Source organism: Aphis gossypii, chromosome X (assembly GCF_020184175.1).
Source record: "Aphis gossypii isolate Hap1 chromosome X, ASM2018417v2, whole genome shotgun sequence".
NCBI classification, from domain to species: Eukaryota; Metazoa; Arthropoda; class Insecta; order Hemiptera; family Aphididae; genus Aphis; species Aphis gossypii.
Window position 1 is genome coordinate 23,233,735 of NC_065533.1, and position 14,326 is coordinate 23,248,060.

Here is a 14,326-nt window from a genome sequence, read left to right on the forward strand (position 1 = left end):
CCAAATAGGTATTTTGTATTTACTGAATATCATTATAATATTGTTTTATTTATTGTATCTATATTTTTATATTTTACTACTAAACACTAATAAAATTAATTATTTTGTAATTACATATTGAGTATATCATGTATAACTAAATATAATATTGTTTTCTACACAAACATTAATTAATTAATTAAACATGAATAATTTTAAATAAGAATGTTTTTGGTAGTTATACTTATAATATAATATGTGTTTATAGTTCATACAATAAACATATAATAATATATTTCATATCTCTGATAATGGAGACTGTCGGAAAATGTATTGACGAATGTATTGAAAATGGAAAGATCGTTATTTTTGGTGGAAACAGGGGACACTATTTTTTTTTAAAAAAATTATATATTTTTTTCATTATTTAAATGATTTTTGCATTGATTAAAAAAAATGAATAGAAATGTTTTGTTTGTTTTTTAAATGGTTGCCATTGGTTATAAAAAATAAGTTAATTTTTTTTTTAAAAAAAACTACCGTAGACGGCAACCAAATTTAACACCAATATAACGAACAACGAAGTAAACGGGGGACATGCTATAGTAAATAGTATAGCATGTCCCCCGTTTACTTATATTGTATAGCATACAATATACACATGCACACATATATATATATATATTAGGTTTTATTAATTTGCTTAAATTTCACTTACCTATTATAGCCACCTCTTTGGCAGAAAACAGAAAAAGTATTTTCTATCACATCTGAATTAAATCTACTAGTGAGTAAATAGGTATATCCTAACTCACATTGCTGAGCATATATCATCATAATTGAGTTGATTGTCCAAATTAAACCGTCAAAGCATGGTGGTCTGGTATCCTGTCGTTTTTTTGTTATTTTTTTCTCAAGTTTTTCAATCCAATTTCTCGCTTCGAGTAAATATTGCAATTGCTGAGGACGTTCTTGAGAAATGGCACACTTAAACGGATTTGGATTGAATAAACTATTACTGTTTAAAACATCTAATAGATTATTTAAATCTTTTATCATTTCCATAGTATGAGGTGCAGTTTTAGATTTTAGCTGTTTAGTGAGGATACACGATTCCATTGTAGCCGACATGGAATTACTAAACAGTTGCATGGCAAGTTTGCAGGATATTAATTGGAATGGACCAGGATTCATATGATTGTTGGTAATTTTTAAAAGTGAACGGCTTGTACCACTATTCTTGTCCAATTCATACGTGTCTTTTAAATCTTGAAAAGATGTTTCATTTTCTTTGTAAATAAAATTAGTTTTTATAAAATTGTTTCTTAAATTTTTATATAAATGAGGAACATCAAATATTGAAAATACTTTTCTCCCTCTAATTTCAATATATGGTTTATCTTTGGTCATGTTTAAATCTTTTTGTAGTGCTGAAACATTATTTGTTCCTGGATCGCATACCATTGATAAAACTGTAAAACCACACTCGAATATTTTATTAATTGCTTCTATCAAAAGTTCACTTAATATTTTATGACTCACTGATGTTGATGGTAAAAAATACGCAAAAGGCAATTTCCACTTTGAATATACTCCTCGTATCATAAACAATAATGCTTGACCAGCCAATTTATTTGATCTACCTTTAGTACCTAGATCTTCGTACCCTTCTATAAGATCAAGAAACTTGGAATATTCAAGGTAATTTTTAATTTTCATTTCGTCAAACACTAATGTACAAAAACGTTCCTCTTCAGTCATAGTATCAGCTTTGATTTTTAATTGTTTTAAAATTCCCAAATTGAAACCAGTTTTAAACTTAGAACTCCCAATCCAACGACGTATAGTAGATAATCCAGGTAAAATAATTTGTTTAGAGTTTCTTAAAAATTTATAAGCTGAAGGTGATTTATAAAATAGGCTTAATGCAAATTGTTTTTCATCAAAATCCCACGGTTTTCTCTGTGTTTTAGATCTTAAAACTTGCATTTTTACTAGTGCCTTAGAATCACGTGATGAAAATTGTATTGTATTAAAAATATTTTTGTTTCTTAAATTGGACCTTGAAATTAGCAAATTTTTACGGAGTTTTGAGATTGAAGCACGTTTGTTTTTTAATAATTTACTCTGGTTTTTAACTACTTGTTTTAATTGTTGTATCTTTTTATTCATTTTGTTCTTTTGACTATTTAAACTTGGAAAAAGTACTTTTGGAGTGATTGAAGGACTTGGAAAATTCTTTGTTGTTTGTATTATCGATTTAGTGTTTGGAGATTTTGGAGATGATGATGATGATAAGTACGATTTTGATGAAAGATTTTTTGAAGATTTCGTTGGTGTTGGTAAATACAAAATATCTGTATTTTTCAAATGATAATCTTTGCCACTGGTGGGAGTTGTATCTGGAGAATTTATTCTTGATCTTTTGGATTGAAATAACGTCGATGATTGTTCGGGGCTTTTTGGAAAATGCTTCGGAATATAAGTTTTTTTTGGAGTTAATACTTTTAAAGTTACATTATCAGTTTCAAATACTTTTGGAACGGCCGATTTTATTAAATTACGTTTATTGAAAGTAAAATCAGTATCGGAGAAATGTAACATACATAAATGTTTTTTGTTTAACTCTTCGAGATCAAAATCTATGAGCTTAATATTACCTGTATTTTGTAAACATATTAAAAATAAGTAACGGGATAAATATATTATAAGGATATCGAGGAAAACAATTACCTATTTTAATTTCTTATATTTTATGTCTCATAAATCTTTTTAGTATACTTTTGTACCTTTATTGTACCAATAAATGTAAATAACTTTTTTATGTGTAGGTATACAATATAATGTTTAGTTTATTAAATTTGCAGCAATAATATACATTTATAAAATTAAATATAAAAAATACATTATTTAGTTTTATTTTAATAAACAATAATATTACAAGTACCTATAAACAACAAAATTAAAATTTATTTTAAATTATTTTTTTCTGATTAACTTAATAATATTGTTGAAATCTGTTTAAATAAACGTACGCTAGACGGTTCTACAAATAAAAATTATAATGATCTGAGTGTACCTACTTATTGCCAATTAAATCCTTTTAAAAAATGTTGCTATATTTTTTGTAGTTAAACATTTTATTAAAAAGGAAATTACAGTAAAGCACAGTAAACCCCTTATCTAGGCCAACTTCATTTTAACTTAATGAATATTCAGTATAAATAAAACATCCACGTTAGGCAAAGTAATGTTAAAAATATTTTATATTAATGGTAATTTTTAGATTTTAGCTAAAGCTTTTAGTTCTGTTTCCGTAATCACATGTTTAAATTCTTTTTTTAATAAGTACCCTATATGATCATTTAAATTATTTTTAATATACTTATTCAATTAAGTTTTAAGCAATTATTTTTTCTTATATTTTATTTGAATATACTTATCTGTAGTTTTAGATTCTGAACGAAGTGATGAATGTATTGACTTTACAATGGTGTGTGTTTTTTTTTTTGTTTTTGTGTCTGTGTACAGCATAACTAGTCGAAATAATGCTCCAATTTCAAACGATGAGGGTGGTTTCCGATGTAAAATTGAATATCCTTGGTGCATTATAGAGGTAAAAAGTTAACATTTTCCAACAGTTTTCAAAAAAATCGAGAAAAACAAAAAAAAAAAATGACGGAAAAACGGCAATTTTTACGCAAAACCAGTTTTCGACCAAATCGATTTTTTTTATGGTTGTAATTCAAAAACTTATCACTAAAAATACTTGAAATTTTCACCAAATGTCATGTCAGTAGTATCTGTATATAGTTAAATTTTCAAAAAATTTTGACTTTTTTTGAGTTATTTATAGACCACTGAAATTTTCGATTTTTTTGAGAAATTTTTTTCAAAGTGTCGATAAAAAATTTTTGGATGACCAAAAAGTTTTGAAAATTTAATACAAGGTTCCTTATGACTTTTTTTTATTGTAGCTAAAAAAAATTAAAAATCGTTAGTCACAATTTTTTTTTATAAGAGTTATAGTTCAAATTTTTACGAAATCTGTCGAAAACGCGAAAATGTGCAAGTAATTTTGAAGTGAAAAATCATCAAATTTTTTTCTTTTATAACTAAGTTTTGAAAATTTGGTATAAGGTTCTCCATACATTTTTCTTCAAATATCTGTAAAAAAAACTCTACCTGCTTCAGACAAAAAATTTTTATGAGTGTTTGAAATTTAAATTTTTACAAAACCGCGCTAAATAACGGTTTAGCCTCAAACGATTTTTGATATTTGTTATAATTCAAAAAGTATAAGTCGTAGATACTTGAAAATTTTAGCAGTTATTTAGATTGTCATTTTATTTACTTGATTTAATTTTCAAAATATTTTGAGTTTTTTTGAGCTATTTATAGACAACTGAAATTTTCAATTTTTCTGAAAAATTTTTTTTGAAGGGTCGATAACATTTTTTTGGCCCTATCAAAATACTTGAAAATTTAATGCAAAGTTCCTCATAAGTTATTATTATAGTGATTAAAAAATTATAAGAATACATAGGCACAATTTTTTTTTATTAGCATTTGAAGTTCAAATATTGACAAAAATTCGTCAAAACCATGAATATTTGCAAATTATTTTGTAGGTATATTTCATAAAAATTTTTGTATAAGTAGCTAAGAGTTGAAAATTTAATACAAGGTTTTTCATAAGTTTAACTTACAATTATTATAAAAGAACTTAAATTTTGTTGTATTCAGGCCATTAAAACATAAACCACCTTTTTCACTAACCACTGGAATTTAAATGCTAGGCTGACAAATCATCTTCGTGACGTTCAGAATCGTTTTTCGTATACCATGATACCTATCATTGCATTCAAATTTAACCTACCCTAGTCCGAGGTCCATCCCACCCCCTAATGTACAGCAGAACGGTACCCACTTACCCGTTTTTTTTTTTTTATTAATGTTCTTGTACCATTGTTAAACTATCAAAAAGCAACCTACGTTAACCCATTAAAAGATAACCTAATCTCCAAATTTGATAAAAAATGAATTTAATACAATACACCGATGTATGTATGAGTACCAGTCCCTTTAATAATAATCGGGAGATTGGACACGCTATGCGGGTTCCGTAGTGAATAAGAGGATTAGGCAAGTACAAATAATCAACCAAATATGTTACTATCACGGGCGTAATATTTCACACAAATTTAAATAATAATAAAAAATACAAATGACTCACGAAACCGTGACAATGCAAATGGTATGACCGGGACCTGGAGAGTTGAGTTGTTGACCGTAGACGATGACCCGCGTGAATGAAATAATGTTGGCGATGAGAGTATGTTATTTACGACGGCGACAAAAGAACGACGGCGCGGACTTAACGGTCAGATTCAGAACGGTGAACCCGCGCGCACTAATCGACTTAACAAATGCGAAAAAAAGGAGTGAAAACCACACAAGAAGGCGGAATATACACTTCGAAAGCGAATTTATCGTCGCGCGGCGATCACGGCTCACTAGCATACACCAATAATAATCTCGCGCATCGTACATACACACTGACGATATGGCATATTCTGATAATTGACCGCCGTACGGCCCGGCATTGACCTTTGGACTTGGCGGATAACAACTTCACCAAATATATAGTTTCTATATACATGGATGGGTCGAATCACGTATGTTGTATTTATGCAACAATACATATACAATAACATGATAACAAGTCGGAAAATATTATTTCATCGATATGCTTAAGAGAATATGTTGTGTTGATGATATATTTTATCATACCTACTCATAATACTAATTCTAAATACTAGGTTTTTTGAGTACTTTAATTATGCTTATTTAAAATATTTGAGATAAAAACAGATTATTTAAGATATATTGACAGAAATATAATTATTTGTGTATGTTTTTAATAACAATATGACTATTATATAAGGATGTTTTCAATGAATTTAAGACATTCTTATTCAAATTTGATAACATTACCTGTGTTACGGACCTATTCTGTCCGTATCGATTATTTTATATGCATAAGATCATACTATGTCAAATTTCCTAACTTGTAAAATTAATACCACAGGCACACGAGTACAGGACACGAGAGAGTAGAATATTATATTAATATAATAATTTGACAATTAAAGTAAATTCACACGTCTCTTTGCAAAAGTCGAAACTCGGTGTCTTAACGATTCGATAAGAATCATGGGTAGGAATACACAAGCAGTCGTTCCGGGACCCCTCGTATGACGAAGTCACCGCCCACTCTTGTAAGAAATCATATATAAGAGGGATCGAGACAAGAGCTCGACAGACGGTTACTGTATAACCAACGAATAGGGATATCTATGACACTCAGAGGCCGGTCGTAACACCACTCAAGTCATTTTGATATCAGTTTCTGAGGCAGGTCGTAACACCACTCACCATCTTATTTTATATATTTTACATTAAGCTTATAATATTTGTATTCGTGCAAGAACTATTTTAATAAACAATTAACTTATACTTGAACAACACGACGTATTCATTTTGTACGTCGATGCATGAATCGACCTAGTCGGGACGCAACAGAAAAATTGGCGCTGTGGACAGGGTTGATTTCCGAGAACGAGACAGATCAGAAATATTGCTAATATTTTCCTGTCAACTTCTTCAACTAGAGGCAATTTCACCAAGTGGATCACCGTTGGATTGAGACGTCTTTCCAACAACTCTGTGGAAATCGATCTACAATCATTGTTGCAGTTCAGGCACGGCGAGAAGATCAAGCAAGCAGAATGAAAACAGCAGTTTTGTAAGCATAATTTATATATGTAATCGTCTCCTTTGGTCTATTGGTCCATCGTAGTAGGGAAAATTTTTTTTTTATTATTTTTATTTTGGGAATATATGCCAGTAAGGTTATTTGAGAATTTGTATTGAGATTTATGAGAATTAATTATTTGAGAAATTATGAGATTATTTGTGAATTTTATTTGAGATTATATATGAGAATTATTTTGAGATTTATTGAGAAAAATATTAATTAATGAGTACGGGTTCTGCAGAAAAGGACGCCGAAATTATTGACGAGTTTGAAGAAATAGCTCGAGAAACATTAGATAAGATAATAGGTATAATAGAAAACGATAGTAGTATTGTAGATTTAAATGATAGTAGTAGTGAATTAATTACTGAAGCAGAAATAAGTAGATTAATTAAGGAAGATATAGAAATAAGTAACCCAGCAGATTTAAATAAAAGTATTAGATTAATTAATTTAGAGGAGTTTGAAAAAAGTCCTATTACAAATAATACGCGTACAATAGGATTAAGAAGCAATAAAAATATTGTTCATTCAGAATATATACCAGTAAAAAGGGCAGTAAAAATAAAAAAAATGACAACTCCAAAAATAACTACACTTAAGGTAACCGAAGCTTTAAAAATAATTCCCCAATACTCAGGTCTAGCAGAGACCACTTATCCATTTATTTCCGCATGCGAAACCATAATTGATGCAGTAGAATCCGATCAATTACCACTTTTATTAAAAATGATTGCAGCAACTAAATTAACTGGTAAGGCTTACAACGCGACTAGGTATAAAGAAATTAATGCCTGGGAGGACCTTAAACAAATAATTTTAGACGCGTTCGAGTCACCATACGGTGCCGCGAATTTACAAATAGAATTAAATATTATAAAATTAAAACCTAACGAGTCTATACATTCTTATAATAATAGAGTAGAGGAAATATTTCAAAAACTTTGCAATGCGGTAGCCGTAGGAAAAACATCGTCTCAGACAATGACATTACGCGAAAACATTGGAGAACAGGCTCTGATTAGCTACATTAATGGGTTAACAGGAGAAATAAAATTTGAAGTAAAAGCAAAAAATCCGACTACTCTTGAACATGCTATGCAAATAGCTCTAATGGCCGATAAAAATATTCGAACTTATAACGATGTACAATACATATTTAAAAATAATGAACCGCCTAATAGACCTTTTAATAAGAATTTTTCTTATAATGAAACACAAAATATGTTTAGAAATAGTGACCAGTATAATAATAGACCGTATAATCAAAACTTTAACCACGAACGGAATAATAATCCGCCGAATTATAATAGATACAATAATATTAATAACGTTAACAATGGGAATACTAATGGCAACCAAAATACTAGGTACAACAATTTAATTGTTAGGCGCTGTTTTACGTGTAACCGCGAAGGTCATTTCGCATCGCAATGCCGCATGAATGTAAGACCACCCAATCGATTTAATCAAACGAACGACGGAAATGGCTTCATAACATATGCAAACGAAACGTGTTCATATTGTAATAAACGGGGACATATGGCCGATGTATGTTATAAGAAACAGCGCGACGAACGTGGAAATATTATTAACTCGGGAAACGGACGGGTGTCACACGTGACTCGCGGAGCGCGTGCGATAAATTACGTATCTGTGAATCCGACAGAGATTGCTTCCCAATCATACTCACAACAATAAATAATAACAACCATGTTAAATGCATTTCACCTGCTTGTATAAACGAGTTGGAATTTCTTGTAGACACAGGTAGTGAAGTGAACGTTATAAAAACTGATGTTTTACGTAGCGGATTAACAATAGACAACACACGAAAAATTTATTTAAAAGGGATAAGTGATAATACAATACAAACGTTAGGCAAAATAACAATACCTTTAATAATACAAGGACGGGAAATAAGTACAGAATTTAATTTAGTAGATAAGCATTTTCCCATAAGGAAGCATGGTATAATAGGTAATAGTTTCTTAACAGAAAATAATTCTATAATAGATTTAGCAAATAAAACATTACTAACACTAAGTATTAAGAAATCTTACATGTAAATTTTATTTTAGATTTCTGTTTAAGGATTTAAACATAAATCTTTTTTTTTGGTAGGCAGGTGTTACGGACCTATACTGTCCGTATCGATTATTTTATATGCATAAGATCATACAATGTCAAATTTCCTAACTTGTAAAATTAATACCACAGGCACACGAGTACAGGACACGAGAGAGTAGAATATTATATTAATATAATAATTTGACAATTAAAGTAAATTCACATGTCTCTTTGCAAAAGTCGAAACTCGGTGTCTTAACGATTCGATAAGAATCATGGGTAGGAATACACAAGCAGTCGTTCCGGGACCCCTCGTATGACGAAGTCACCGCCCACTCTTGTAAGAAATCATATATAAGAGGGATCGAGACAAGAGCTCGACAGACGGTTACTGTATAACCAACGAATAGGGATATCTATGACACTCAGAGGCCGGTCGTAACACCACTCAAGTCATTTTGATATCAGTTTCTGAGGCAGGTCGTAACACCACTCACCATCTTATTTTATATATTTTACATTAAGCTTATAATATTTGTATTCGTGCAAGAACTAGGTTAATAAACAATTAACTTATACTTGAACAACACGACGTATTCATTTTGTACGTTGATGCATGAATCGACCTAGTCGGGACGCAACACCTGTGTCAATTAATGTTTTTATCAAAATTATGATATATTTTTTATATAATATGTCTAATGATATTATGGAATTTAATAAAATAAATGTGTTTATTAGTAATTATATTAACGACTGATGCTATGAAAAAAATAAAATATTATGTTTTTTCAACTCTGCAGGATTATTTATTTATTTTTTTGTTTTTTGCTGAGGTTTTGACAGCAATGTTCATTAACTTGTGGAACTGTAGGGGAGAGTACTGTTGGGTTACAATACGTGCGTGTTTGTTTTGGCAGATTTTTTTTTTTGATTGGACACCCGTAGGTATCTGCCATGTCCGGGTGGGGGGGATGGCGGCCTCTCTCCAGATACCGTGACTGCCCAGAGAGAAGTGCCGATTTATTTTTATTATTAATTATTTCATCAAACACATACATACATTTAATTATAATATATTAAATATCATGGTAGCATACTCTCAATTTTCTACCCTATATGTATGTACTTTTGCAATGTAAGTTACTTCAAATGTAAGCAAATGTATGGATAAAGGAAATATAAACAATAACAAGATTTGTAATACGGTATAAGACTTTTATCACAATATAATAAACAAATATACATAATATATACATATTTTTTATAAATACAATTAACAAACAGATTTATAATGTCCATGAGCATAGGTATGTACTTTGTCTTCAAGTATAATCCTCTTGTCGTCATAGTTATGTTATGGGCTACGAGATATCAAGGCTAAGTTAGTATGACCATGCCTAGTGTCGAGGGTAATGCGGATGCTACTATGACCATGACACGTGTCAGGATAGTAAGAGCACCAATAATTATAGTGCACTAATGCTGCATTTGTTATGTTATTGCACATTCTCAAATTCGTGTCCGAATTTGCAACAACAACTACAAGGACACCTGGTTTCACCCAGAAGGCGACAACTCGACGTAAGCAAGAGACGCACCACAATACCTATATAAGGGAGCCCGAAGACCAGCAACGGCATATGTACCAAAGCTATTATCAACAACTGAGCACTTTCACGACACTCAGCCACTTATTTTGTTTGTTACATGTATTTAATTTATATGCAATAAAGACATATTTCGTTATATATATAACGTAACAATTAATGAATACCACCCGTTACCTAACATAACAGAAATATTAGATCAACTAGGACAATGCAAACTATTTAGCATACTAGATCTTGCATCAGGATTTTATCAAATTAAATTAGATAGGTAATGACAGTAAGGAACTTACCGCCTTTTCAACCAACAAGGGGCATTGGCATTTTAAAAAAATGGCCATGGGGTTAAAAACCTCTCCTTCTATATTCCAGCGTCTAATGAATAATGTAATGACCGGAATAGTTGGCATAAAATGTTTAGTCTATTTAGACGATATAATAATATACGGAAAAAACTTAAGTGATCATAATAATAAGTTACGTGAGGTGTTTGAACGATTACAAAAACATAACTTAAAAATACAACCGGATAAATGTGAATTTTTAAAACAAGAATGTTTATACCTAGGACACATAATTAGTGAACACGGTATTAAACCCGACCCAAATAAAATTAAATCAGTATTAGAATTTCCAATACCCGCCACCGTAAAACAAATTAAATCATTCCTTGGACTCTCTGGTTACTATAGAAAATTTATAAAGTCATATAGCTTAATTGCAAAGCCAATAACAAACTTATTGAAAAAAGGGGTTACCTTTAACTGGGATGACAACTGTCAAAAGGCATTTGATTGTCTAAAAAGTTCGCTTTGCTCTGAACCTATATTACAATATCCAGACTTTACAAAACCATTTATAGTTACCACCGACGCAAGTGGAAAAGCACTAGGCGCAATACTATCACAAGGGGAAGTACCACAAGATTTACCTATCGCATACGCATCAAGGACATTAAATAAAAGTGAAAATAATTACAGTACAACCGAACTCGAATGTTTAGCCATAATATTCGCAGTAAAAATCTTTAGGCCGTATTTATATGGTAGGAAATTTATTATTTTGAGCGATCATCGCGCACTTTCCTGGTTATTTAATCTAAAAGACCCGCTATCAAAACTCGCCCGTTGGCGAATATTTCTAGAAGAATACGATTATGAAATTAAATACAAACCAGGCGTACAAAATTCAAATGTAGATGCATTAAGTAGAATGTATACGATAACTGAAATCAAAAATGAGAGCTACCCAACATTTTTAAATAAATTTGAAACACAACTTATTACTAATAAAAACATGTAGTGAAGTGAAGTGCACGGTACTTTACTAGAAGCACCTGAGGAATATCATATAGTATCGGAAATAGCAAAACATTACAACTTCATGTCTGGAATAAATTATGAATTGAAACAAAAATTTTGTAATAATCAAATATTAGCACCGTGTAAAGTTGTAGGTGAAATTAACTATATAAAAATAAAGACAGGTATATAATGTTTATGGTAACGAAAAATAAAAATAAACAAAAAACCACATACGAAAATATTTATTTGGCATTATTAAATCTAAGAATGTTCTGTGAGGATCAATCGTTACATAAATTAGCGATGAATAAATTAGGATTTAACGATAAACTAGAATGGGCGCAGGTACGTGCCATGATTCGTCATGTATTCCGAAGTACCGATATAGAAATTATAATTTGTTCTAAGTTCGAATTTAGCGACGATGAAAAGTTAATGATATTCAAACAATGTCACGACTCTAAAATCGGTGAGCACGTAGGTATACACAGAACGATAAAGAAAATAAAAAACCAATTTAACTGGAAAGGATTAAAAGAAGACGTTGTAGAATACATAAAAAATTGTGAAGTTAAAAAGGTAATGCAAAGTGTTGGTAGAATATTTAGAAATAAGCCAGAGTTGTTACTACCATTATTGGGGCAACTAGAAGCTAGTTTAAAGCTTAAAGGGGGAACAACTCTGTCTACTACATATATAAACCAATATTTGCACACTGATAACAGAACACCAGTCATAGTTTTTTGGAATGGGACAACAGACAAGGAAATATTACAAAAATTGGGACTAAACAGAAGAATGCTAAACATTACATCATATAGCGATAATAATGACAATTATTTCAACTTAAAACTTCTAGATATAAGTGGACTTACTAGTAAATTATTGTACTCAAGCGAAATAGGTTACCAAGAAAAGAATGGTAGAATGTTAAATTTAATGGAGACCCATGATCTAATTTGTAAAACCAACCATAATATAACCCATAGTCATGACCCCATAGCAGACGTAATAATCACAAAATGTCTGTTTAACTATATTATAAAAGATATGGGACCGATACAACTGTATAAGTTGTGTAAATGAAAAAAAAAAGTTAGAAATATTTGACCAATAGATTAGGGAGCGTCACATATATATAAATTATGTATAAAAAAAAAAAAAAAAATGTTTATGTATTTAATTATAAGACAAAATTGTATTTTAGTTGTAAGACAAATATATGTCATATAATATATTGTTTAAATTAAGATATTAATAATTTTAATTTTCAGCAAATAATGTCTATGAACGTACTATATTTAATTAGAACTTAAGAAACTAACAAAAAAAAAAAAAAAAAATAATAATAAAATTTTAAAATTTTGTAAAACACTAACACTAAGTATTAAGAAATCTTACATGGAAATTTTATTTTAGATTTCTGTTTAAGGATTTAAACATAAATCTTTTTTTTTGGTAGGGAGGTGTTACGGACCTATACTGTCCGTATCGATTATTTTATATGCATAAGATCATACAATGTCAAATTTCCTAACTTGTAAAATTAATACCACAGGCACACGAGTACAGGACACGAGAGAGTAGAATATTATATTAATATAATAATTTGACAATTAAAGTAAATTCACACGTCTCTTTGCAAAAGTCGAAACTCGGTGTCTTAACGATTCGATAAGAATCATGGGTAGGAATACACAAGCAGTCGTTCCGGGACCCCTCGTATGACGAAGTCACCGCCCACTCTTGTAAGAAATCATATATAAGAGGGATCGAGACAAGAGCTCGACAGACGGTTACTGTATAACCAACGAATAGGGATATCTATGACACTCAGAGGCCGGTCGTAACACCACTCAAGTCATTTTTGATATCAGTTTCTGAGGCAGGTCGTAACACCACTCACCATCTTATTTTATATATTCTACATTAAGCTTATAATATTTGTATTCGTGCAAGAACTATTTTAATAAACAATTAACTTATACTTGAACAACACGACGTATTCATTTTGTACGTTGATGCATGAATCGACCTAGTCGGGACGCAACAAAACAATAAATTAACAAAAAACAAATAGGTACGCGAAATAGCGAAAATGTAAATGCCAAATTAAAGTAAGTTCAATGTCGAAACACTTGACTAACTGACAATGGAATAATATTTGAATATTATCACTACAACAAATGTTAAATGATAAGAGTAGTCGCTCATTAAAATGGCGGAATTGATTTTGATAATACAGCGAAATGTCCACCCCTGAATATACGTCTATACAGTATAAATTATCTATGATTGTGATTTGTGATCAATAAATACTTACCACAAGTCAACTTTTCTTAAAGCGGGATATTTTTAGGTTCTTTGGGGACAGCGGGACTCTTAGCTCGAAAGTGGGACGTATGGTCACGTTAACCATGATACGTGTCGGAATAGTAAGCGTGCCAATAATTATAGTGCACTAATAATGCATTTACGATGTTATTGCACATTATAAATCCGTGTCCAGATTTGCAACAACAACTACAAGGACACCTGGTTTC